A 25,483-nucleotide genomic window follows, 5' to 3' on the forward strand; every position below is an offset into this window, starting at 1 on the left:
ATTTCATTATAGAGGCAAAGTCACATCTTGGTGCATTATCCAACCTTCCTTAAGTGGTCATAGTAAGCAAATGTATTACTAATAACATCATAATGTTAATGCATTTTCCCATTTACACATTTTTTTAACATATCAATTTCTTTGTTATATGCATCTGCTCAATGTTCATAAATACAACGTATAACATTTGATCTCTAAACAATAAATATAATAAACATTCTCATGTCGATTCTTTAGGACGTGATAACCATAGGTTTGTTCGACATGGAATATAACATATAAATTTCAATCTATGTACAATGAATATAACAATAAACCTATGACAACTCTGGAGGTCTATTACCCGTAGGTTTGTTCAACATTTTACACTGTAATAAATATTAAGTTTCACGTGATTCCCAACTTTAACTCAAGTCAATTATCTCTGAGCAGTAACACTATTGTAAGATTACGTTGTTCATTGCTCCTTTCTTGTCATAAGGGTATCTATTTATGACATGTGGTCCTTGGTCTTGACACGACACTTGTCCCTTCATATTTATTTAATTTCTACAAGGCTTTGGTTGTACACACGTATGTGGCACGCACCTCTATATTTATTTTTGTTATTCGGGAATCGATCAACACTCGAGTTGTTTCCTTTCTAAGATCCATGGTTCTGGTTATTTTCGCTAACCCCTAAGCATCACCTTTACTCTACCTTCCCAATTCAAACCATTCCTAAGCTATTTTATTTTCGGTCAGTTTTCATGGAACCCCAAGAGGCAGGAGAGTTTCCTCCCCTTCATCTCTGTCACTCTAAGGAAGAAGGTATTCGACCCTTTTGCTTCGGCCCACCTGCAGAGAAATATGGGTGTTAAGGGTGTGCGGGTTGTAGGGCATTGGAAACATGTGAACAACAAGAGAGAAAGAGAGGTTCGACCTCTACATCGTTAAGTTTCTCTATGATTGATGAAATCACCATTTTGACGGAGTATCTTGTCTGAGGTTAGGTAATTCATAATTTTATTATTTTTTTTTCTGTATATTTTTAATGAACTTCGCCCTTCCATCTAAGCAGGGGGTTATATCAGTCTTCTTCCTTCATGCTACCTTTGGATAAGGATTTGTTTTGACCCAGGTATGTCCTTATGATACAGTTTGTTTAATATTTTTTTCGATTTACCGATTTTCTCGCATTTATACACATCTTTTACTTCCCCTAACATGCTATCATTTACCCTAAACTATTCGAATAGGTTTGGGTGCTGGCTTCTAGCTTTTGCGTCCTTCACAGGTAATCAATTTCCCATTTTATTATTAGATATGGTGTGTTTAATGTTTAGCATTATATTACATATGACACTAATTCCTACAAGTTCTTATCATCCAAGTAATCCTAATCGCAGGAATCCCTATGATACCTGTGCGCTGGCTGCTAGTATTTAACCCTCATGAATTTTTTTGTTGCACAGGTTTTTCTTCTCCGCTCAGCTAAGACTCTACTTGCAGATTTTACCCAGTTTTCGTTCATTCTACGGCTAACAGACTTCAAGGTGGCCATGACCCATGCAAGCTGTTTTGGGCTCTTAACTACCATTATCATGAATATTTAGTTTATTTTCTTCATTTTGATTCTGTTAGCCCTTGAGCTGAAGGATTTCATGGTTTAATAAGACATTTGTATATGACTATTTAAGAAAAGCACCTAGATGGTCATAGCCTATTTCTAGTCTCTATGTATCTTGAAAATCCTCATGAATCTTTAATACGCTTGAGTCTATGTTGATTAATATATGTTTTTTATTTCATTTTTGTTCATGCTATGACTGAAGCATGTGATTGCCCATTTGGGATTTTATCGTTATACCACATTTTCCTGTCAGGATAGTCTCTCGTATATATACTCTGTTCTATTGTTTTCTTTTTTGTTTTATGGTTGTCACTCCATATCTAGGATTAAAACAACTTCAATATTTTTCTTATCCTTTAAAAAGGCTACAAAATTTCATGTGCTATTGTTTCATCTATGAATATCTGCATTGATTTCTATGATCTAAGGCTCTCGCACTATATACATGTTTGAGGAAAGGCTCAGAATTATCGTTTCAGATTTCTTTATTTATTTGATTTGATGAGTAAAACAATTCTTGTGTATAAATTTTGATATCATATACCTTTATTTACCCTATGGTCACTGGCCCGATTCTCTTAACCTTCAGAGAATCTGGCATATACATTTCTCTGGGGATTGTACCCATGATTTCTGGTTCGGGGCGAGATTTTGGCTTGGAGTCTTCTCGACTCTAAGACATTATCTACCCTCACTTCACGGCACATTAATTTATTTACAAGATGATACTAAATTAGTTGTCCCTGTATTTCAACTTCTTCTTCTTTTTCCTATATATCACTTCTATGGATAGCTCCGCTGACCAACAGGTACATACTATTCGATTCTTATTGCCGGTGCTTATTAATACTTTCCCATAGGATTCACATGTATTAATAATTATTATAATACCCCACTATTTTACTTAACCTGCATCCAATGTAGTCATAATCTTCCACACTAACTAAAAAAATATTCTACTATAAGATCAATATTAACATAGGATAATATAAGGTATACAAACTTCAATAGTCTGTTTCAGAAGTACTCAATCATCCATTACAATTTGGTAACCTCAATAAGTATACAACTAATGTGCCTCTGTAACCATCAATTCATGAAACATGTTTATCCATTTATCTAACATAACTATACCTATGCTTATATCTTCTACCAAGAGGAATTACAAACATTCATCATGCATCGAGCTATTCTAAAATTTGTCTTCATCTTTTTTCTATAACTCAATAGGAAAATAATTCTGCATATATATAAAAATCTTAAACATAATATATTAAGGAGAATACTACAACATATGCTTCTAGTAAATATCACCTACCGAATATGATCAATAACAATCTTTCCACTACAAGAAATAATCATCAATCTCTATATGAATAAAACATGTGATTTATAAATCCAACACGTTAATCCTAACATGTATCTAATCCAATTTCTAAAGCCATAGTAAGAATTTTCTGACCAAAATTCTTATACTTGGAAAATCATTGGCTGACTTCACGAGACCTCCCAACCATGAACCCTATGATTCCCCCTAAGCTATGACTACTTGCCCTCTACATGAGTAACCCCTACTCTACTTTGATAATGCATATTTAACATCATCTTGTTTGCAAATTTTTTCTGGGCAGTGTCCTGCCTTCACGGGTTGTGTTTCCCCTCAGCCTAGGCTTTTTCCATGTTTTTCTATTCCTTAAACCTAAAAGCCTACTTTTCCACTTGTAGTGCTTTTATTACCAATATTTATCTCCCACCAGATTAACACAATTATATATATTTCTATATATAATTTTCTTTAGGAAAGAAATCGTGGCGAATCTGATACCTCTCAGATTCTGGCAAGTTTCATCCTCTTTTCTGGGGTCAGCCCATGAATTTTCCAAAATTCATAATTATCATATTAACAATCTATATTAATCAAAATATAAACATTTACACACTTATTGTTATCATCTACTAGCATATGTTCTTTTTGCAGTTATTCCATAATGTTTCAAGTTCATGAAAATGGGAGATATTACATCATCCCCCCCATAAGCTTAACACCATCCTCGGTGTTATTATTAAGTTTGAAAACAATTCAGGGTAGGCAACCATTATAACCTCTTCTTTTTCCCAAGTCGGCTCCTTAGGAATAAAGTGTTGCCACTACACTTTAATCTGAGATATGACCTAATTCCGCAGTAAGGTTTCCCTCCACTCCGACAAGCGGAATGGTTCTGGCAAGAAATATCCTTCAGGCTCCACCTGTAAAATATGCCAATCAATTACATGAGTGCTCTCATGTACATATTTTTTAGTAATGATATATGAAAGACATTATGCACTTTAATATGAGCTGGTAGAGCTAATTGATAACCTACTGGACTTATTCAATCAAACACTTCAAATGGTCAACAGTTTTGCGGTGTGAATTTAGCATAGCTACCAGTAATGATGGTACTCTTGCGAGGTCTAGCCCTCAAATACACATGCTCCTCAATTTGAAATTCCTTAAAACTTATTTTTTATCTGCATAGCTTTTCTCTCTGTCTTGAGCTGTCTGGATATTTTGCCAAATTTTTTTGACCATCTCTTCCATTTCACTCAACAGATCGGGTCCAAGAATCAAGTTATCCTCTGGTTGACTCCAACTGAGAGGAGTATGATATTTTCTGCCATATAGGGCCTCAAATGGGCTCATCTTGATGGAAGCTTGGTAGCTGTTGTTATAAGAAAACTCGGCTAAATGTAAATAATATTCCCATTTTGTGGGTCTATCCATCACATATGTTTGCAGAATATCCTCTAAGACGATTTTTTCTCTCAGTTTGTCCATCCATTTGTGGGTTGTATGCTGTACTAAAATTCCATTTGCTACCAGAATTCCCAAATAGGGACTTCCATTATTTCGAAGTGAATTTGGTGTCCGGATTTGATACAATCATTTTTGGTATGCCATGTAATCTGAATATATATTTCGTAAAGATATTTGTTATTTGTGTCATCCCAAAAGTTGATTGTACAAGAATGAAGTGGGCTACCTTGGTCAGCATATCTACTACCACCATAATGGAATCATGTGATACCAGGTTCTTGGTAGTCCAGTAATGAAATCCATGGAAATCATTTCCCATTTCCATTCCGGAATAGGTACTAAATTCAGCAACCCTACCGGATGCTGGTGTTCTATTCTAACTTGTTGACATTGCGAACACTTCACCAAATAATATGCTACATCCTTTTTAATTCTATCCCAGTAGAATTGTTTCCTTAATGCGGTTATCATTTTATGGTATCCTGAATGACCTACATATGGTTCTTTATGCTATTCATCCAATATTAATCGTCTAAGGGGTGTGCTATTTGGAATCACCCATCTACCTCGGCAGCTGATCAGTCCCTTTGAGTTGATCACATACCTTATTGTCCTACCTTGTTGTATCTGTTTGTACAATTCTTGGTATTGGGGGTCATGCTTTCCTGCCAACCTCACTTGTTCCGCAAAATCTATTTTTACTCCCACTCCTATATGTGCGACTTTAGCATGGGCATGCTGACTTAACATATCAACAAGTTTATTCTCCTTTCCCGAGATATGTTTAATTTCAAATAGAAATTCACTGAGAAATGGGAGCTAACTTGTCTATCTCACATTCAAATCAGCTTGACTAAAAAAGTATTTAAGGCTGATGTGGTTGGTCATTAAGACAAACTTTTTACCCAGAAAATAATGTCTCCACATTGTTAATGCATGGATTACTACTGCCAACTCCAGATCATAGACAACATAATCTTGCTCATGTTTTTTCAATTTTTGGGACTCATAAGTTATCACAGCATCATTTTTAGCAATACCCCTCCTAGACCCTCAAGGCGCTCATCCGTGCATACCACAAATTCCTGTTCTAGATCTTCTATCCATAACACTAGAGCTGTGGTCAGCATTCTTTTTAGTTCATTGAAACTTTCCTGACACTTTTTGGTCCATTAAAACATTGTTCATTTTATTTGTAATGAGGTGATGGGGTATGCTAATCTGGAGAATTTTTTCACAAATCTACAATAGTATCCTGCAATCCCCATATAAGAATGAACCATAGAAACATCCTTTGGTACTGGCCATTCCAAAATTGCTGAAATATTTTCTAGATCTACCGATAATCCTTCCTTGGATATGACATGTCCTAGGTACTGTATCTTGTTTTTGAAAAGTTCACACTCGCTGCTCTTGGCCTACAATTTATTCTTCCTTAAGTTTTGCAAGACGATTCTTAAATGTTCTTAGTGTTCCTCCTAATTTGTGGAGTATACCAAGATGTCATCTATAAAAACTAATACAAAGTGATCCAAGTATTGGTGTAACACATTGTTCATAAGACACATGAATGTCGTTGGAGCATTGGTGAGACCAAAAGGTAACACCACGAACTCGTAGTGACCATAACGTGTTCTGAAAGCTGTTTTATGTATATCTTCCTCCTTAATCCGTAATTGATGATACCCCGTTCTCAAGTCATTTTTTTAAAAAAATAAGGCCTCTCTGACTTGATCAAACACGTCATCTATTCTTGGTAAGGGATATCGGTTTTTTACTGTTAATTTGTTCAATTGATAGTAATCTATACACATTCAGTATGTACCATCTTTCTTTTTTACAAAAAGAACCGACACCCCCCAAGGAGATACGTTGGGTCTGATATATCCCTTGTGCACTAACTCTTGTAATTGCATTGTTACTCTAATAATTCTCAAGTGCTCATGCGGTAAGGAGTCCTAGAAACTAGAACAGACTTGGGTACAAATTTTATTGTGAAATCTATTTCCCGAAATGGGGGCAGTCCCGAAATTTCTTCTAGAAAAACATCCAGATATTCCTTAATGACTGGGATCATTTCTAACCTCTCTTACTCGATCTTCTAAAGGTTTTCCTCAACCTGTACCAAACACAATTGACAACCTTTCCTAGAACTTCTTTTCAACTATAAGGAAGAAATTTATTTTTGCTGGTTTTGCTTTTCCCTTAATGACCATCATAACCCCATCAATTCCTAAATAGGTCACTATTTTCTCCAAATAGTTTATAACAACAGGTTGTTGTTCTAACCAATCCATTCCCACTAGTATGTCATATGACCCAAGTGGAAGGAGGCTCAATTCTATTATCGAGAAATAACCATTAAGATCAACAGGGCACTGTTTCACATACTAAGTAATTTTTCTCTTAGTACCCGTGGCTAATTGTACTAGCCATGCATTCCTAAATTTTTCTGTTTTCAATCTACATCTCTCTACAGTTTGAGGGCTAACATAGCTTAATGTAGCTCCAGGATCTATTAAAATGGACACAGTCTGGTTTGATATTTTACCTTCTATTTCTAACATAGTAGATTGATGATCCGCTTGCCGATTTTCCAGGGCAGCGCTGATCCTTGGCATGCTTCTTGCAATATCATTTATTGTGGTGGCCTCCCATACTGTCTGTATGTTATGCATTGATTGAGAGTTATGTGGGTAGTCTCTCATCACATGAGGTCCCCCACACCCCCAACATCTTAATAGTTCTTTGGTGGTGTCATTATTTTTGTTGTTATGTTCTGTCACTCTTCAACCTGTGTGAGACTGAGCTGGTAGTAATTTTTCTTCATTGTTCGCTTTCCTCTTCTGATGATCTCTACCAAAACTTCTCAAATAAAGTGGTTTTTTCTTCTTCATTCCTCCACATGTTCTTCCACCATCCTTATTCTTCCATAGTTTCCCACCTTCACTTTTCATTTTAAGTTATTGATGGCATAACCTTACTTTTCTGATTACTTCATCCATAGTTTTTAACATTTTAACTTCTCAAGTAAATTCTTAACATTTTAACTTGGCACTAATCATTTTATTTCATATTAATTTTAACTATTATTATATAACTCCCAAAGAAATTTTAACCCTTCCCGTATTATGTAATAATATGTAAAACCCCGACATTTTATATAATTCCTGCCCCGATTAAATATAAGCATAAAATGTTGTTTAAATAGGGATTAATAAATTTATCTAAAATTTATTAATAGCCTACCTTGCCACGCCATATGGGACTAATTAACCCTTTAGGTTAATTAATAACCAACCCCAACCAATAGAATTGGCCCCAATACGATTAAATGTTGTTAAATACATTGGGCCTGCCACAGATTAACTCCCCGCCATCTCCAACACCCATCAGCCATTCGATCTTTGCCTTTTCATCCAACAGCTTATAGTGATATCGCGAACCCCCTGGTGACCACGCTTCAACTCGCGATCACTAGGCCGTTTTCCACCGTACCTCCACCACATGTCGCGCTGCCAATATGTTCGCTCGCCCCCGGGCCAAAACCACCTAGCCTCAAAAGCGGTGCGATACAAACCGCTTACCACCCTCAGCATAACAAGAAATCGTCACATCATGCTTAAGTCATCCGCCCAATAAAGCCAAAAAGTCTCGCCAACCTAATTTTCATTAAATAAAACAATAAAATGTCATTTTCATGGTAATGCACTGCATCTCGAGCTCCCATGCAAATCAACGAACGAGTCCACTGTTTCAGCTTCTCAACCACCACCTTACCAGAAATACTACAGCATGAGTTTCGCAGACTGTCAACCAACCTGCCATTGTACGGTTTCCTCTTTAACATAGGTATTTATGCATTTTGCCCTGCAACCCTGCAATTTCAGTTTTCCATTGAGAATTCTACTAGATAAAGTCGAATTCAAGGTAAAAATAGTCTGTGTTGCGATAAAAAGACCCTAAACTTGCTGCTTAATCCATTTTTCCACAGAAAGCCCGAATTCCAGTTTGAATACACAAGAACCAAATATGGGAACCCCTGTAGCTCTGAATGTCGCACCCCTCAATGCTCCCCACAAAGACTTAGATTATCTACCTCTGGCCGATAAATATTTTTAGATAAAGGACTTATCTGGTCAAATAAATCATCTCCAAGCCTTCTGCCAAGCCAGAGATAGTTATCTGAATAAGTTTGACATTTTTGGACTGTGGGAATCTAACCTTCCCATGTATTTCCTCCCCTCAGTCCATGTTTTTCCAGACATCATTCATCATTGTTGTGCCAACTATGACCCTGTCCATAGAGCAGTTATGTCCTTATCCCAAACTGTCCTTTTTCCCATAACTACTAAGTCCATCAATGAAATGATAGAGTTCCACTCCACTTAGCCCCTTGCTCCTCTTTCCATGGGATATTTACTTGAAAAAGCATCTCAATTGTCCAAATCAGAAGTGACTCGTATTGTTCAAACCTTCATGTCAGCAAAGCACCAACCTAAAGGTCCACCTCCCTATCTGAAGGATTTTTTCACTAACACTGGCAGACTCATTATTGACATGATATCCCTGATCATGGGATTTAACTCCAGTGAATATGTTGATGATATCACCCTAGTTCTTTTATCAATATTTACTCCTGGACAGCCCCCTGTTGTCAAATATGACTATGTGAGTTTAATTGAAAATAAAATGGATGATCAATTCTTGAATTGGATAGGGAAGGAGTCTTCACATATACATTTTTTATATACCATATTTTTTTGTATCATCAGCCAGACAGCTTTTCTTTCCCCATCAGGAAATTGGACTCAAAAGGAAATCGAAGGTCTATGATTTTTTGGAGTTCCATCTTTCATAATACCTGTGAGTCCCTTTACACTTATAATGAGCTCATCTACTGGTTTGTACATCTAGAAACCACTTTATTGATAGGAGTTTCCCCTCTAAGGATCACTGGTGATATGAAGAAGATTTTGTAACTCTCTAAACAGTACATGATAGGTGATTGGTACCTGTACCAAAATGAAACAGAAATCAGAATGTGTGGATGTGAACTTTTCCCTTTCAAGTTAGCTAAATATGTGCCCATGAGATTATTTGCACTAAAATATTTCAGAGAGATCATAAATGCAAACTTAGTCCATTTTTGTAGCACAAAGAAAAAGGCTCGGCAAAGAATCAAGAACCAATTAGGCCCTTTTGTCATCAATTCTTGGGATGCGTGGCAAGAAGCTGAAAAGATTTTAAAAGACCACCTTAGATTGAAGAAAATTTTTTGGTGGGTGCCATATGACCCAAATAGTTTCATATGTGACAAAAGGACAAAAAACAAGCTATTAGTTTATATACATCATAGGATCCCAGAAATTGAACAGTCTACAAATCAGGATGAATGGGTAGAAGGGACCCTAATAGAAGAGATTAGTGAGCTATGAAGGATCTTGAGAAAACCCTTGACCTGGACTCTTTTGGATAGGTATCATTCAATTTTCCTCAACAATCAGAAATTGGTACATCTTCTCCTGGAACTTCTCAACAGCTTGCACATGAAACCAACATACTAGTTACAGTAACTTCCAAAGGCAAAGAAGTAGAGACCATAGAGCAACCTACAATGACAGATCAACCGGGAATATCCAAAGAACATAGTCAAGTGAAAATTCCTCCAGCCAAATTAAAGCAACAAAAATTCCATCATTGCAAAGTCCTCTAAATGTGGAAAGAAACAAAAAGAGGGATAGAGAAACCACCACACCTATCAGTGGAACTATAGAACAACCTGGAGCAAAGAGACAAAAACTGAATCCTCTTTCAGAAGAGGAAATCTTTGAAGAAACCACATAAAGTCTAAGAGCTGAAAGAGCAACTAGCCAGCAAACTCCCCCATTGGGAGGAACTTGAACTAGCTCACAAAGGCAGCAGCTAGAAAGACAGCACAGTGTAGAAGTATCATCCACCAGGCCACAAAGAAAATAGGCCTCAGACATTTACAGAAATAAAAGCCAGGAACGATCCAGTAAGGCTTCAAACTTATAATTAGTATCTGAAGATGGCCCCCACAAACAAGCAGAGATTAATGTTAGCTTATGATATTAAAGAAGGAAAAATGTTAATGAGTTATTTTAAAGCCAAAGGTGCAGCAACCCAAGTCAACAGCAGATTATATCAGAACAAATTTGGAGTTTTTAGCTAAAGATATTCATCCTATGGACCAGATTGAACTTCACAAGCAAACTGGGGAAATGGTCTATTCCACACTGGCTGACAAAGCAATGATGGCCCACAAGCTACAAAATTCCTTGGATAATACAACTACTCAACTTCACTTGAAAAAAGCCTCCTTCCTAGCCAAGGATAACAGAATAAAATCATTAGAAGAAATCATCATTGGATTGGGGCATGATCCCAAAGATATGAAAGACGTTGAGGCACTAATCAACAAGAATGAAGAAGACATTGCTGCCCTGAGGAAATAGCTAAAGCTACCTCCTTCAAGGCACCCACAGACTGTTGAGGTTGTGAAGTAGAAATCTGATGAAGAGATGATGGATCTCCTTCTGAAACTTAATGAAAGATTAAATGATACAAAATAGGCATTAGAAAAGGCACTGAAGGACAGGCAGGGAGAGTCGACCTCTCAGCCTCCTAAGGTAATTCCCATAGTCTCAATAGCAGTCCCTTCTACACTTGGGACAGCATTGGCTCCAAACATCCCAGCAGCCACAACCGAGGTGACTACAGGTACATCAACAGCAGGAACAACATCAGGCAACAGTACTAATATGAGCACTGAAGAATTGATAAAGGCCATGGAAGAACTGAAATTACGAGTTACAGAATTAAAACAAGTAGAAGAGCAATTGGCTAAAGCAGAGAGAAATTATGATATTTCCAAAATAAGTGTTGTGGAAAAGACCAGGGAGATTAAAGCCTTAGAAAGTAAAGTTAAAACATTAAAACGAGAGCTCACTTTTGACAAGCCCTTGGCAGAGATCAAGAAAATCATTTGGGCCAACATCATTCAATCTATAAATAATGTGTGGCCATCTATCCAACTGATTTATGAACAGATTGATTTAGTGAAAGCAGCACATGGAGAAATTCAAAGGACCAGAGCTTTCTTAGGACAGATGCTTGAACAAGCCAACAGGTTTATACATCTTTTAAATAACAGAGCTAAGGAACAATTGGAAAAACTTGGTATCCCAGATAGAACAGACACCATTCTGGAAATCAAAAGGGTGCTAACCAAGAGAACTTTAATGCAGAACCTAGAGAGAAGATGGCAAGATATGCAGGTGGAAATTATTTCTTTTATGGAGAAATTCACAGTTTTGTAGAATAAAGGGCTAGCAAGTCCTTTGGTCATCAATGACAGGTTAATGAAGCACATAGATTATGTAGATAAATTGAATAAGTATGCTGGAGATCAAGCTAGTTCATCAACAAGTGCATCAGGAACAAAAGCACTTCCCACAGGCCAAGTTCTCTATGACAGCTTAGAGAACTTATTCTATATTGAGCATGAGGTAAAGCACTTGTTTCAACTCCAGCCTAATTTTTTCAGATATATAGAAACTGATGAGACTCTGAGGAAACTTCAGAAACACAGATTTCCAGAGCAAAAATGGTGGGAAGACATGTTGGAAATTTTGTAAATTTATCCTCAGTAAAATGTAAATTTTGGGCTATTTACTGTGGTAAGATAAATAAAGGTGAACAGAGATGAACAAAGGACAAACAGGTCGAAGTGTATCAGAACAGGTGAAAAGTATTGGTCAAAACAGGGCAGCCAACACAGAGTTACTAAAGAGGATAGCATCAAGCCAAATAAAAGGGCCTGCCTCCAGCACATTCAACAAGAAAAGGAACAACACAACAACAGTTCACCTTTCTCCTATCTTCAAGACCAAGTGTCTCTATTTTTCTATAAAAATAATTAGTCATCACTAGAATATATCTCACTCTTTTATGAGATATTTTTGTAAATATTTTTTGTATAAATGCCCCCTCAATTGGAGTGTTGAGGGTGGATTCTTAAACATTGTTGTAATATTGACTATTTTGGAATAAAGTGCTGATTGGACCAACTTAGTGGCTTGCTGGATGAAGAATTGAAGCTAAGGACTTTTCTCATAATTCTTGAATCAAACACCGGATCAATAAGTCATCTATACCTTGTGTTTTAAAGTTTTCCTTGTTTAAAATATCATCTATGTTTCACATCTGAATGATAAAAGAAAAAGAATAACTCAGAATATGCTTAATTGCACTCTTTTTTCAATCGTCGTTATTCTCAATGTTTTCTTCTGAACTAGTATAAACAGTGAATTTTTAATTGCTCATGTTTCCTAGTTTGTTCATTTTAATCATTTAGTAAAGAATTCTTAATTGCTCTTTATTGATGGTTAGTCATGTTCTGCTCTTTTAAAGCATGTTAAAGGATTCTTAGTTTCCCTTTAACCCTTTAAGCCCATTCCATCTTTAAGTCTCTAATTGTTCCTTATTTTACTACCTTGCTTTGTTAAAGCATTCTTTGTTAAGAAACCTATTCCAATTAAGCCATCGTCTTTGACTCCATCAGCCCAATGGACTAAGATACTCAGTCTTACCCCTTTGCTATTGAATCTCACCACCCAAACTCAAACAAAACTCCTAAATTTCACAACTAGCCTAATATCATTAAAAAACAAAGGTAAAATTGAAAGAGAGAGCCCTCTCTAGATATAGATTGGCTAGATTCTATATCTAAAATATTGGTTTGTGGTTACCTCGGACCCCTTTCCCCTTCTTACAACTTCTGGGAAAATCTGAGTGATAACATAGTGGTGACTCTGCTGGGGACCTGAACATTTTGTTTGTTACTATTGTTTACTTTATAAGCTATAGACAGAGATTGAAGTTAGCCAGGTAGCCTTTGAAATTCTCTTGCTTTGCAATTGCAGAAGAAAATGAATGCTGCTTCAGTCTATCTCCGGTCTATTTTATGGATTGAACATCTAGTTTCAAATTCTTGATCGGTTCCTCTTATCAAATAAGTCTTTAAGAAAGTTCAAATCACATATCTAAAGCTTCTTAAAGAAACTGTAATAAGTTGTTTTTCCCAACCCCTTTTAGAGAAAAAAACCCAAAAAAATTCCTAGAAACCTGGCTTTAGAAAGGACTCATTACATCAGAGCTAACCTTGATCCAAATCCACCACCTGTGTTCGAAAAACCTAATCCGATCCCTAGGATTCTTAGGAGACAAGATAGCCAAGAAAGTTCTACTAATTCTCGGCCTTTATACAGATCAAGATCCTGTCCAGTGAAGTGGATTTACCTTGAGGAAGAACCATTTAATGAGTGGTTTGAGACCTCTTTATTTGTAACTTTTTCTAAATCTGGGTTAGCCCACATAGTTCATGATCCTTTATTCATTGAAAATTTACAACTTGAAGTTGTCACTTCACATCTTGACAGAAATTTGCAGAATTCAATCCAACCTAAACTTACCTCTGTAGAAACACCAAACCTTTCTATAATCACTTCAGCCTCTCCAAGTTCACCAACAATACCTCAGACATCTCAACCCCAAGCCGTCGCTTCCACCCCTCCATCCACAACTCACATTCCCATTGTTATCCGTGCTCAACCATCTATCACATCTACCCCTCCAGCCATGGCAAACAGATACACTCCTATGCACTTACCTGTGAACCCAAGGGCTATGCCCCAAGACTATCAAAGTAAAATCACTCCTTTTGATGGCACTGGCACCTACACAGCTCAACAACATACCAAAAAAATGACTGATTACTTTGAGATATATGAGGTTGATGCTGATGATGTTAGAATGAGGGTATTTGTTGAAAGTTTAATTGGAGATGTCAGAACATGGTTTAGAGCCCTTCCAGAAAACAGTATCAATGACCTACAAGCTCTTTAGCAGATATTCTTGAACAGATGGGAAAAGAAGAAAGATCCTCTTCATATTTTGTCAGAATATGAAAACTTGAAGAGGGGAACATAAGAAACTGTGCAAGATTACTGTACCAGGTTCAATAATGTTTACAATGTTATCCCTCAAAACTTTAGACCTCCTCTAGATTTGGCATTAATCAAATTTCCTGGTGGATTTGATTCTGATATGGCATACCAACTTAGGGAAAGAGCTCATCTAACCTTAGAAGAAATGCAAAGCATAGCTGTCAGCGTTGAAGCCAACCTAATATCCAAATGAGCTAGAGCCAGAGCTGAAAGGAGGATACCTTTAAAAGAAGAGCCTTTAGCCTTTGAGTAGAAATTAGATGTTATTATGAAAGGAATGGATAGGTTTGGATATAGAGTAGAAACAATCAAAAGAAAAGCTCCCTGAGATGGTCAACCAAGCAATACTAGGAGAAATCCATAAACAAGGAAGAACAAAAATCCGAACACTGGAAAGACTAGCCCTGATCAAAACCTTAGGCCCCCTTTCCAGGAAAATTATGTTGAAGCCTCCACTTTTGATGAATCAACAGAAGACACCCAAATCAATTTGATGGGACTCAACAATGGAGAAAAACTTTTCTTGACCCAAGAGGATCAAGAAGCTTACGTCCTGAAACAATTCCAAACTCAGTCAGGTGAATCATTTGACTTTAGGGAGGGATATGATACAACCATTTATGAAGTCCACAAATAATATAATTTGAGGAGTAGAAAGATAGATGTCCCTGAAACTAATAAATAGAAAGCCACCAAACAACCTAACAAAGGTAAGACCAATAATATCCTTGTACATATTCTTTCCAGAACAGATCCTAATCCAAATAACCCAATTATTCAAGATGTATCCGGTAATCAACCCAATAATAGACAACTTTCCACTTATATTCCCTCTAAAGGAAACGTGGAAGAACCTTCGGAAGTTGATTTGGAAACAACTTCAGCTCATAACCCAACTCCTGAAAAGGAGAAAAACAATGAAAATATAGAAGATAAAGAGAATCCAACTGTCCGAAATACAAGAACTCAGACTGAAAAACCTTTTAATCTAGAAGGCGAAGTAAGCAAATTAAAAATAGTTTTTCCACTATCTGAATTAGCTAAACATGATGTCTACAGAAGCTAAATCAACAAGTCACTCAAAATCTCAGTTAATGAAGATTCAATAAATGTTTTTGATGACCAGCCTAAATTGATTTTTGGCCCTGAAGTGAATGGGAAATCAGTAGATGGAGGAATCCCTCCTTTCTATGTAAGTCTGAACATACACGATAAAATACTTCATAATGCCATGTTTGATCTTGGTGCCTCTCATAAGTTAATGCCTAAATCTGTAATGGAGAAATTGGACCTAGACATCACCAAGCCTTATAAAGACTTTTTTTCTTTTGATTCAAGTCAGGTTAGATGTTTAGGTTTAATCAAAGACTTATGTGTGTCACTAGTTCAATATCCTGCCAAAACAATCTTAATGGACATAGTAGTAGCTGATATTCCAGCAAAGTATGGCATGTTATTGTCCAAGTCTTAGGGTGGAAAGCTTCAAGGATCTCTACAACTAGACATGTCTTATGTTACAATTTCAGTATTTGGTCAACCTAAGAAACTATACAGAGAAACCTTAATGAAGTATGTTGTAAGTAGTCAGGAGAAACCTCAAAATTTCCCTATCTACTCAGTTCACTCTAATATGGATTCTTTCATTCTTTACAATGCTAAAATTGATCCTTCAACTAAATTGGAAGTTTTAGCAGCAGAACCAAAAGAAATTACAAATGATAAATCTAGTGTTCAAATACATGAAATTTCTAAAAACAATGAAACATCAGACACCCAAGAGAAAACAGAAGAAAGCAAAGAAACAAATCTCCCTATTAAACAGATTCCTGAGACTCCTAACACCAATTATGAACATGAAATTCTCTGGCACTTAGAATTTGATGGTTTGGTTAACAAATTAGGAGCAGGAGCAGGAGTTTGGGTGCACAATCTTGAAAACGACCATGCTGAAGGCCATGCCTACAGATTAAACTTTAGGTGCACCAATAATATGGAAGAATATGAAGCTCTATTGCTAGGTCTTAAGTTGGTTAAGAAATTAGGAGCAATTAGGGTATCTGTCTTAGGAGATTCTGAATTAATAGTTCAACAGATTAAAGGACAGTATTCAACAAATGATCCCAGACTGAAGTGTTAAAGAGATACAGTGATAAAGATTCTCAATACATTTTTGGAAACTAAGCTTGCCAAAATCCTAAGAAAACATAACTTGCAAGCTCATAGTCTGGCAATGTTTGCTAGCACCTGCAAATTACCCTTTGAACCTAATCATCAGTTCACAACTGATATTAGACATAGGCCAGCTAGACCTGACAATTTAAAGAATTGGCAAGTGTTTGATAGTGATAAGCTGATTAACAATTTCTTAACCTTAGATGAAGAATTTTGTAACATGAACATAGATGTAGATACAGTTAGTGAATTTGATCAAACAAACAAGATAGAAATAGACATTTCAGCAGAAAGTGCAACTCAAATGCTTCATCCAACCACATTTACCAAAAAAGAAATGCAGGAGCTTCAAGAGATGGATATTGATGAGATCGTTGAAGGAGAATCTGAAATAATCAATTTAAAGACAATCATTTACCTCAGATATTAACTCCTTTAGAAGATCTTTTTGATTTCAATGATATTCCAAAGAAACCAAAGATGGAGCCCTTAAGAGCAGATCTTGAGGATTATAGTTTGGGAACTGAGGATGATCCTAAAATGGTAAAGTTGTCCAAATCTTTGCCCCGTGACCAAAAACTCAAATATGTTAAGCTAATGAGAGAGTTCCAGGATGTTTTTTCTTGGAATTATGAAGATCTGAAATCTTATGATACCTCCATAATTAAACATACAATACCTCTAAAGGAAAACCAAAAACCGTTCAAGCAAAATCTTAGAAGAATTAACCCTGTACTACTGCCCTTAATCGAAAAAGAAATCAAACGAATGTATGAAGAAGGAACGATTGCTCCTATTAGGTTTTCAGAGTGGGTGTCTAATTTAGTACCTATTAGGAAGAAAACTGAAGAAATCAGATTATGTGTTGATTTAAGGAATGTTAATAAAGTGTTTTTGAAGGAAAATTACCCCTTTCCTAAGACGGATCACATTTTATAGAGGGTGGTAGGTGCTTCTAGGATTTCACTCTTGGATGGGTTCTTAGGCTATAACTAGATTCTAGTTCATCCTGATGACTAGGAAAAGACTACTTTTACAATGACAAGGGGTACATATTAATATGTTAAAATGCCATTTGGACTTAAAAATGCAGGGGAAACCTTTGAAAGATCAATGGACATAGCATTTGCAAAAGAAATTCATGACTTTCTGGTTATATATCTAGATGACCTGACTATTTTTTCAAAATCAGATCAACAACACTTGGATCATCTGAGACATGTATTCTTGAAATGCAGAAAATATGGTATTTCCTTAAATCCTAAGAAGTCATTGTTTGGTCTAGAGGAAGGAAAACTTTTAGGCCATATCATCTCCAAAGAAGGCATCAGAATTGATCCTACTAGAATAGAAGCTATTCTACAAATACCCCACCCTAGAAATGTCAAGGAACTTCAAGCCTTCCTAGGAAAGATCAATTTTTGAGAAGATTCATATATAATTTAGTTGAATTAATTAGATTGCTTAATAATATGTTGAAAAAGGATTCTAGTATTAGTTGGACAGTTGAAGCCAAGAAAGATTTTGAAGAAATTAAAATGGCTTTAGCTAGAACACAGGTCCTCACAAGTCCAAAGTTTGATAGAGATTTCATAATATTTTCCTTTGCATCAGAACACACCATAGCTGTTGTTTTACTAAAAAAGGATGATCAAGGATGTGAAAAACCAATAGCATTTTTTAGTAAAGCACTTAGGGATGCACCACTGAAATACAAAATCATGGAAAAAAAAGCTTTTGCATTGGTGAAAGCTATTAAAGACTTTAGAGTCTACATATTGTATTCCCATGTAATAGCCTATGTACCAAATGCTGTTGTCAAAGACATCTTAACTGAAGATGGAATTGAGAGCAAACGAGGTAAATGGATTGCTACTATATTGGAATATGATATTGAAATAAGACATACAAAGCTTATAAAAGGACAGGGTTTGGCTAAACTCGTGACTGAAACAAATTGTCAAGCCCTAGATATTAATGAACTGGATAACGAACAGGAGATGGCGACTCCACAAATCAGCCAGGCCTTCTTAGATTCACCTTGGTATGCTGATATAACTTATGTATTATTAAACCTATAGGCTACTCCAGGGTTATCCAGAACAAAGAAAAGGTTTTTAAAGCTGAAAGCTTCCAAATTTTGTATTTTAGATAATGCTTTATTTTGGAAAAATCATGAAGGTATTCTATTAAATTATTTAGTAAAAGAAGAAGTTGACAAGGTTCTCCAAGAATTTCATGTAGGAGATTGTGGTCGACGCCTTTACTGGAAGGCAGCTATAGACAAGATCCCGAGGGCTGGATTTTATTGGCCAACCTCGTTCATTGATGTAAAGAAATTTGTCACTGCTTGCCATAAATGCCAAATTTTTTAGGGCAAGAGAAAACTACTACCTTTACCCCTTAGACTAATCTCCACTGAAAAACCCTCCCAACAATGGGGCTTAGACTTCAGTGGAGAAATCCATCCTCCATCTTCTGGCCAACATAAATGGATTCTCACTACTATATATTATTTCACCAAATGGATAGAAGTCATTCCCTCTAGACAAGCCAATGATATTGTGATTATAGGATTCTTAGAAACCAACATATTGTCTAGATTTGGCTGTCCTGAGAAGATGATAAATGATATGCTGCTGCATTTAAATCCAAGAAAATGATAAGTTTATGTAATAAATACCATATCACTCTAGGCCATTCCATAACCTATTACCCTCAAGGTAATGGTCTAGCTGAGTCTTCCAATAAAAGCCTAATATCATTAGAAAACAAAGTTAAACTTGAAATAGAGAGCCCTCTCTAGATACATGTTGGCTAGATTCCGTATCTAAAAGATTGGTTTGTGGTTACCTCGGACCCCTTCCCCTTCTTACAACTTCTGGGAAAATCTGAGTGATAACACACGTAATGCAACAAATTGGTAAATTCGTTTACAAATTCGTCCATAGTTAGTTGCCCCAATTTCAGCCCATGAAATTCCTTAGCCTTATCATGATAATATCTTTCACTCAGGAATTTGGCCTTGAATTGCTACTGAAATTCTTCCCATGACACTATTTTTTCTTCTAGTGCTTGGACACTCCTCCGCTCCTCCCACCACAGAGTAGCTTTGCCCCACAATTGGTAAATTTCCAATCGTGCCTTAAGTTTGCTTTCATATTAGTATACCTGGAAGTATTTTATCATATTTAGCATCCATGCCTCCGCATCTTCCTCTTTTTTTCCATCAAACACTGGTGGTTTGATTTTCTAAATTCTCCTTGTAGTTTGGCCTCCCTTTTTTTGTTGTGTGCTTTTGATGATTTAGGATTAGTTTCTTCTTCGCTCCCTAACTTGTCAGATCCTATCTTCCATGTATCTTATTGATTTACACTCTTATGGTTAGACTTCTCTGTCCATTTTCGAATGAGCTTCTCCCGATCCTCACTGGCTTTAACAATTTCTGGTTACTGTCACGGAGTTGAACCATCTCCCTGTCTAGTGTCTTTACCATCTCTACCAACTGAGATTTCACTTAGAACTATGTTTTGTATGCTTTTTCATTTATTTCTCTCTTATATGATTTAAGATTTTTCAAAAAAACTTTTATGTAACATTAAAGATAACAGAATCAATTTCTGCAATATATATTTGTATTATATATCACTTAATTCAAAATTATTATTATTAATTTTAAATCTATATGAATATACATCTATTTTACTTTTCAATATAAAACATTTAATATGGGAGTAAGAAACATACATATATAAAAATAATTAGATGTGTCATTAATGGACACAGACAAATAAATATAATTAACGTAACCACTCACTCTATACCAATGGGTGTTCGAGTACTAGTATCCATTTTCAAATACGAAGATACACAATATTTTATTCAATAGAAAATAAATAATTTCAAATTGAGGAATCCCTAATCGAGGTGCGAGTTGAGTAAGAAATCACTATGGGATTTAGGCCACAATTATCATGCTAACGATGGTAATAAAGGATGAGGGGTGGCATGGATAACTCCACACATGTAATCTCATGCATGGAAAGCTTGGGCATATTAATGAGGAGAGGTGGTGGCATATGATGACGAACGCTGTCAGTTGCACATTTGGTATAATATTTATTAAAATTTCAACATGAAAGAGCTAGAAACCCTTAGCAGGTATGAAGGAGCCAAGGTTGAGGGTAGCGAGCATTACATGGGGAGTGTCATGGGTAGTTTACTAGGCTAGATTTCAAGTGACCATACCACACTGCCTTTGCTCTCATGGGTACATTTTGGTTAGCCCATCTCTTTCTATTAAATATTTAGTGATATGTATCAATTTAGAATCTATTTCTTATGTTTGTATTCTTCTAGGAATATTCCACTTATGCAACTATTTGTTGGGAATTATGTTTTCTTGTAACCCTTAATTCTACGGATATGTTGATCCATGGAAGCTCTCCTATCCATTCCTAAAGTCAAATCCCAAACTGGAGTAGGGAGGTTAGAGTCTTCTTCATTTATGCTCCTTTGTTAGTGACTTGAGACTTGGGAATGGGGGGTTTTTGGTGCATGTGGCATTGTTTGGATGATGCCAACAATAGTCAAATCTCTTTGGAAAGGGTAGCTTCGAGTCTAAAGAATTTAACGTCAATGGGAAGTGGTCCAACTGGGTGATAGGTTACAGTCAGGGAAGAAGGTGGTTGACTCTTCATTTATGCATGGGGTTTCTTGGCCCTTGATGTAATGAAGAGGTCAAGGTCCATGGTCACACTCTGCAAGATAAGCCTCACATGTGGTCTTGGGATAAGCCCTATTGAAGATGGACCAGTTTGGACGATATAATTCTTGTGTGACATCCTCAGAGTAAATTATGGGTCAGATTTATTGAAATGTTATCTATTCGTTGTTGTCTATTAGTTCTCATAGGAAACCTCCACCCTCGAGACACCAAGCCTCATGGTGCTCTATCCATTGGAGCCTCCTTATGCGATCAACAATGATGGGCTGACCCTTGGTATTTTATTACAAATAAACTTATTAAGGTTTTTATAAGGGGCCTTTCTACAATGATAGTACACTAGTTATCCCTCTCAGGCCATGGCTCAATCTCAAGTCAAGGGTGTGGTCAAGGACGCGATCAAAACTAGTCCACCAATGGTCATGTGCATGGTATTATTGATCTTTTTCTGTAATGTAGCAGCTAACGCATACATAATGGGCACTCCTTTAGTGGCTAGAAACGTAATTAGTGAATGCTAGGAGGAAAATTGAGCTGAGATGGATCCCAATGAGGAATAAATCCTAGCTAATTTTGGTGATATTTTAACAAATCCAGACCACATGTGTGGTAAATGAACCTTGTTAATGCAAAATTTTCATATCTATTCGATGGTGAATACTTTTTTGGCTAAGGAAATAATTTTGCCACTTATAGGTATCCCAGGGTCCTCAAAAGATATACAACCAGTTCATAGGGAAGTCCAATTGATTTAGTGTGAAATTAGGTAGCAGAATCCACATCTAGCACACATTGAAAAACATATACCATGAATGCCTCTGACAGAAAAACCTGGATCTAATGCAATATATCAAACTCTGATTGAATATTCAGATGATTAATGCATCTTAGATGCATAGGAAGGTTTTTATGGCATTATTGTGTAGGCTAGTTGATATTAAAAAATATAAAGGAAAATACATATATTTAGCACTATTGGAAAAGATTAGACAATTTTTTTTTGCACTGGTTATAATGAAACCGTATGGTCAACATACCTAGCTTCCCAATGTGTAGATTGAGACCATTTCGACATGGACGCATTCAAGTACTAGTACTTAGTTTCAAATATGAAGATACATAATAACTTATTCAATAGTAAACGTAATATCAAATTGAGGAATCCCCAATCAAGATGCGAGTTAATCAAGAAACCACTACAGGATTTGGGTCACAGTAATCATGTTAATGATGGTCAAAAAGGATGGGGGATGTTGTGGCCAACCCCTCAAATGTAATCTCATGCAAGGGAATCTTGGGCATATTAATGAGGATAGGTGGTGGCATAGGATGAAGAAAAATGTCAGTTACATAGTTCGTATAATATTTATCAAAATTTCAAGAGGATAGAGCTAGAAACTCTGCAGTTAAGAAGCAGCCAAGGTTGAGGGAAATGGGAATTGTGTGGGGAGTGGAAAGGGTAGTTTACAAGGATAGTGTTAGAGAAACCTCACGACACCTCCTTCTCTCTCATGCATATGTTCTAATGGGCCCATATCTTTCAATTATGTCTTCATTGATGTGTCTCAATGTCAAATCAGTTTGGTCTGTTTGTGTTGTTCTCTCAATTTTCCTTTGGGAATATTCTAGTTATGTGACTTGTTGTTGGAAATTTTATTTTCTCATAACCCTTTAGTCCACCGGTGTAACGTACCGCTTTGGGTGTACCCCGAGAAGACAGCTACTAGGCTCCATTAATTAAAATTTTCTTTTATATATAGTTAAACTTCAATGGATTTATAGGTGGAGTTAACCAAATCATTACATGCATAGTAGTGATCCAGGAAACTATATTTAAAACCTTAGCTACTAGATACCAGCAAGATAATGAACCATATTTCACTCCCCTATATTAGCCCTTAAGCTTACTCCCAACTTGGAGAAAGGGAATGAATCATGACATGCAACCAAAAAAACTCTAAAATAACTATTGCACACATTAAGGGATATTAATTTAAGTTTAATATAGTTATCATGGTCGTACAACATGATCATATTTTTGTACACATAAACAATATGTTATGAGCCAATGTTTCATTCACATGCATAAATAGCTAGAATTAGCCTAACTAGAGGCAGTCTTATTAACATGTAAACACAGATAACTGAACCATTGGTCATAACATGAGAAGCATTTATTTCCACAACTGTTCCTGCTTGCATAAGAAATTACCCATTTAGTAAATTATAAGCATACCATATTCCCTTATTAAATGAGAGATGATCAAGTATATTTATATAAGATCTCCTCTTAAAAATAAGTTAGTATTTACAACTACATATTGTGCTTCTACTATTAACTCTACTTTTGAATGAAAAAGGAGTCACATGTATAAAACGACAATCCTTCTCATAAGAAAAACATTAACAGATGTAATCTATTTATGAACAACTTTCACATGAAAATTCTACCATGAATGGGTACTAGAAATGTTACCCACTAAATATGCTTCTACAATTGACTTCACCCTGGATTGCAATATACATAAGAAAATCCATCATTCCCATAATAAAGATGAATTCAACCATCAATATACCTGAGATAAATGATTTAACCGCACAACAAGTAAGGATTAACATAAAACACAGAGCATGCAAGTGAATTTCATTAGAGTAGAGGGAAACATCATTAAATCTATTAATACATAAGAATATGTAATTCCCTCCAACATTCTCATGGCGAAGAAACTTAAGAACTCTTATCGTAAACAAAATGGAACTATAACAAAGACTTAAGAAAAATTCTCATAAAAAAATTGGAACTAAAATAGAGGGGGAGAGTAAGAATCATCATACAAAACATTTCATGCATCTAACACCAACTAAACCTCACTTGAGGGAGGATCACCACCACCCAACCATGAATCACCTCTGATTCCCCCTGAGCTCAAGATCTTGCCAAGCATCCACTGTCCTAAATTGATCGATGCACTGGGTATATAATACCCTCTTTCATGATTTAGTTTCCATTAGCGGCGTCGTGCTTTTATGGATCTTCCCATTTTCCCAGGTCTTTTTCGGAAAAGCTAGTCTTTATCTCCCACAAGGATTTTCCTCATAAAAGCTTGCCTTTATCTCCTGCAAAGCTTTTATGTCTGATGGATCTTTATCTTTCATCCATCTGTTGGATCACCAATCCATCCAAGCTTACCTAGAATCACATCTATAAGCGTTATCATGAAAGATTCATCTCTATCCCATTCCTCAATGGGATTTGGCAAGCATCTCCTCTCTCTTAGTGCTCCACCCTCCATGTGATTTATTTTATTATTTTATTTAATAATAGATTTTCTTTTCATATTACATATCACTTAGATTTCCACAACTTAGGTTTAGAATATTTTAACCCGCAAAGGAGGGTATCACACCTAGCTTTCCTAAGCTTAGGTTTACAATCATTTAACACACAAGGGAGGATATCACACCTAGCTTTAACTCAGATTAGGTTTACAATAATCTACCACAAAAGGGAGGGGTGTCACATACCGCTCCCCTTAAATTTTTCATCATCCTCGGTGTATCACTACATCATGTCCTCGTTCACAGGTAGCTGGTTTCTGAATCAATAGCTCTCATGGCTCTGCCATCTAATGCAATTTTTTTTATCTACATTGGTCACAAGGAGTCCTCCCAACACATCTACTTCCATAGCTACATCAGTCTCAAGGAGTGCTCTCCTTTCATAGCTACCTATAACATTATTTTTAAACCATTTGTGAGAATTTATAGATGTAAAATTTTAACTATAATAAATATCATAATCTGTCACTTAATATTACTAAAGCAGCTATCGATTATCATTTATTTCATCTGAAGAATGCATGTTCTCTGCTTCCATTCTTCCAACGCTTTGTGTTCTTGCCAAAAACCTACTTCTTGCAGTCTCTCTGCAACATTCATTCTTCCAAGGCTTTGTTTTCTTACCGAAAACCTACTTCTTACAGTCTCTCTCCATACAACACATTTTTAGCATGTTTTCCACATCAATATGCCTTCAATGTCATAACATATTGGTTCACATAACAATATATATATATATATATATTAATCATATATATTCTTCATAGTCATATGTATTCCAACTTAACCATGGTTACTTATCCTTG

This window comes from Pinus tabuliformis, chromosome 8 (assembly GCF_031772625.1).
Source record: "Pinus tabuliformis cultivar Carrire ecotype Pingquan chromosome 8, CPIR1, whole genome shotgun sequence".
Classification (NCBI taxonomy): domain Eukaryota; kingdom Viridiplantae; phylum Streptophyta; class Pinopsida; order Pinales; family Pinaceae; genus Pinus; species Pinus tabuliformis.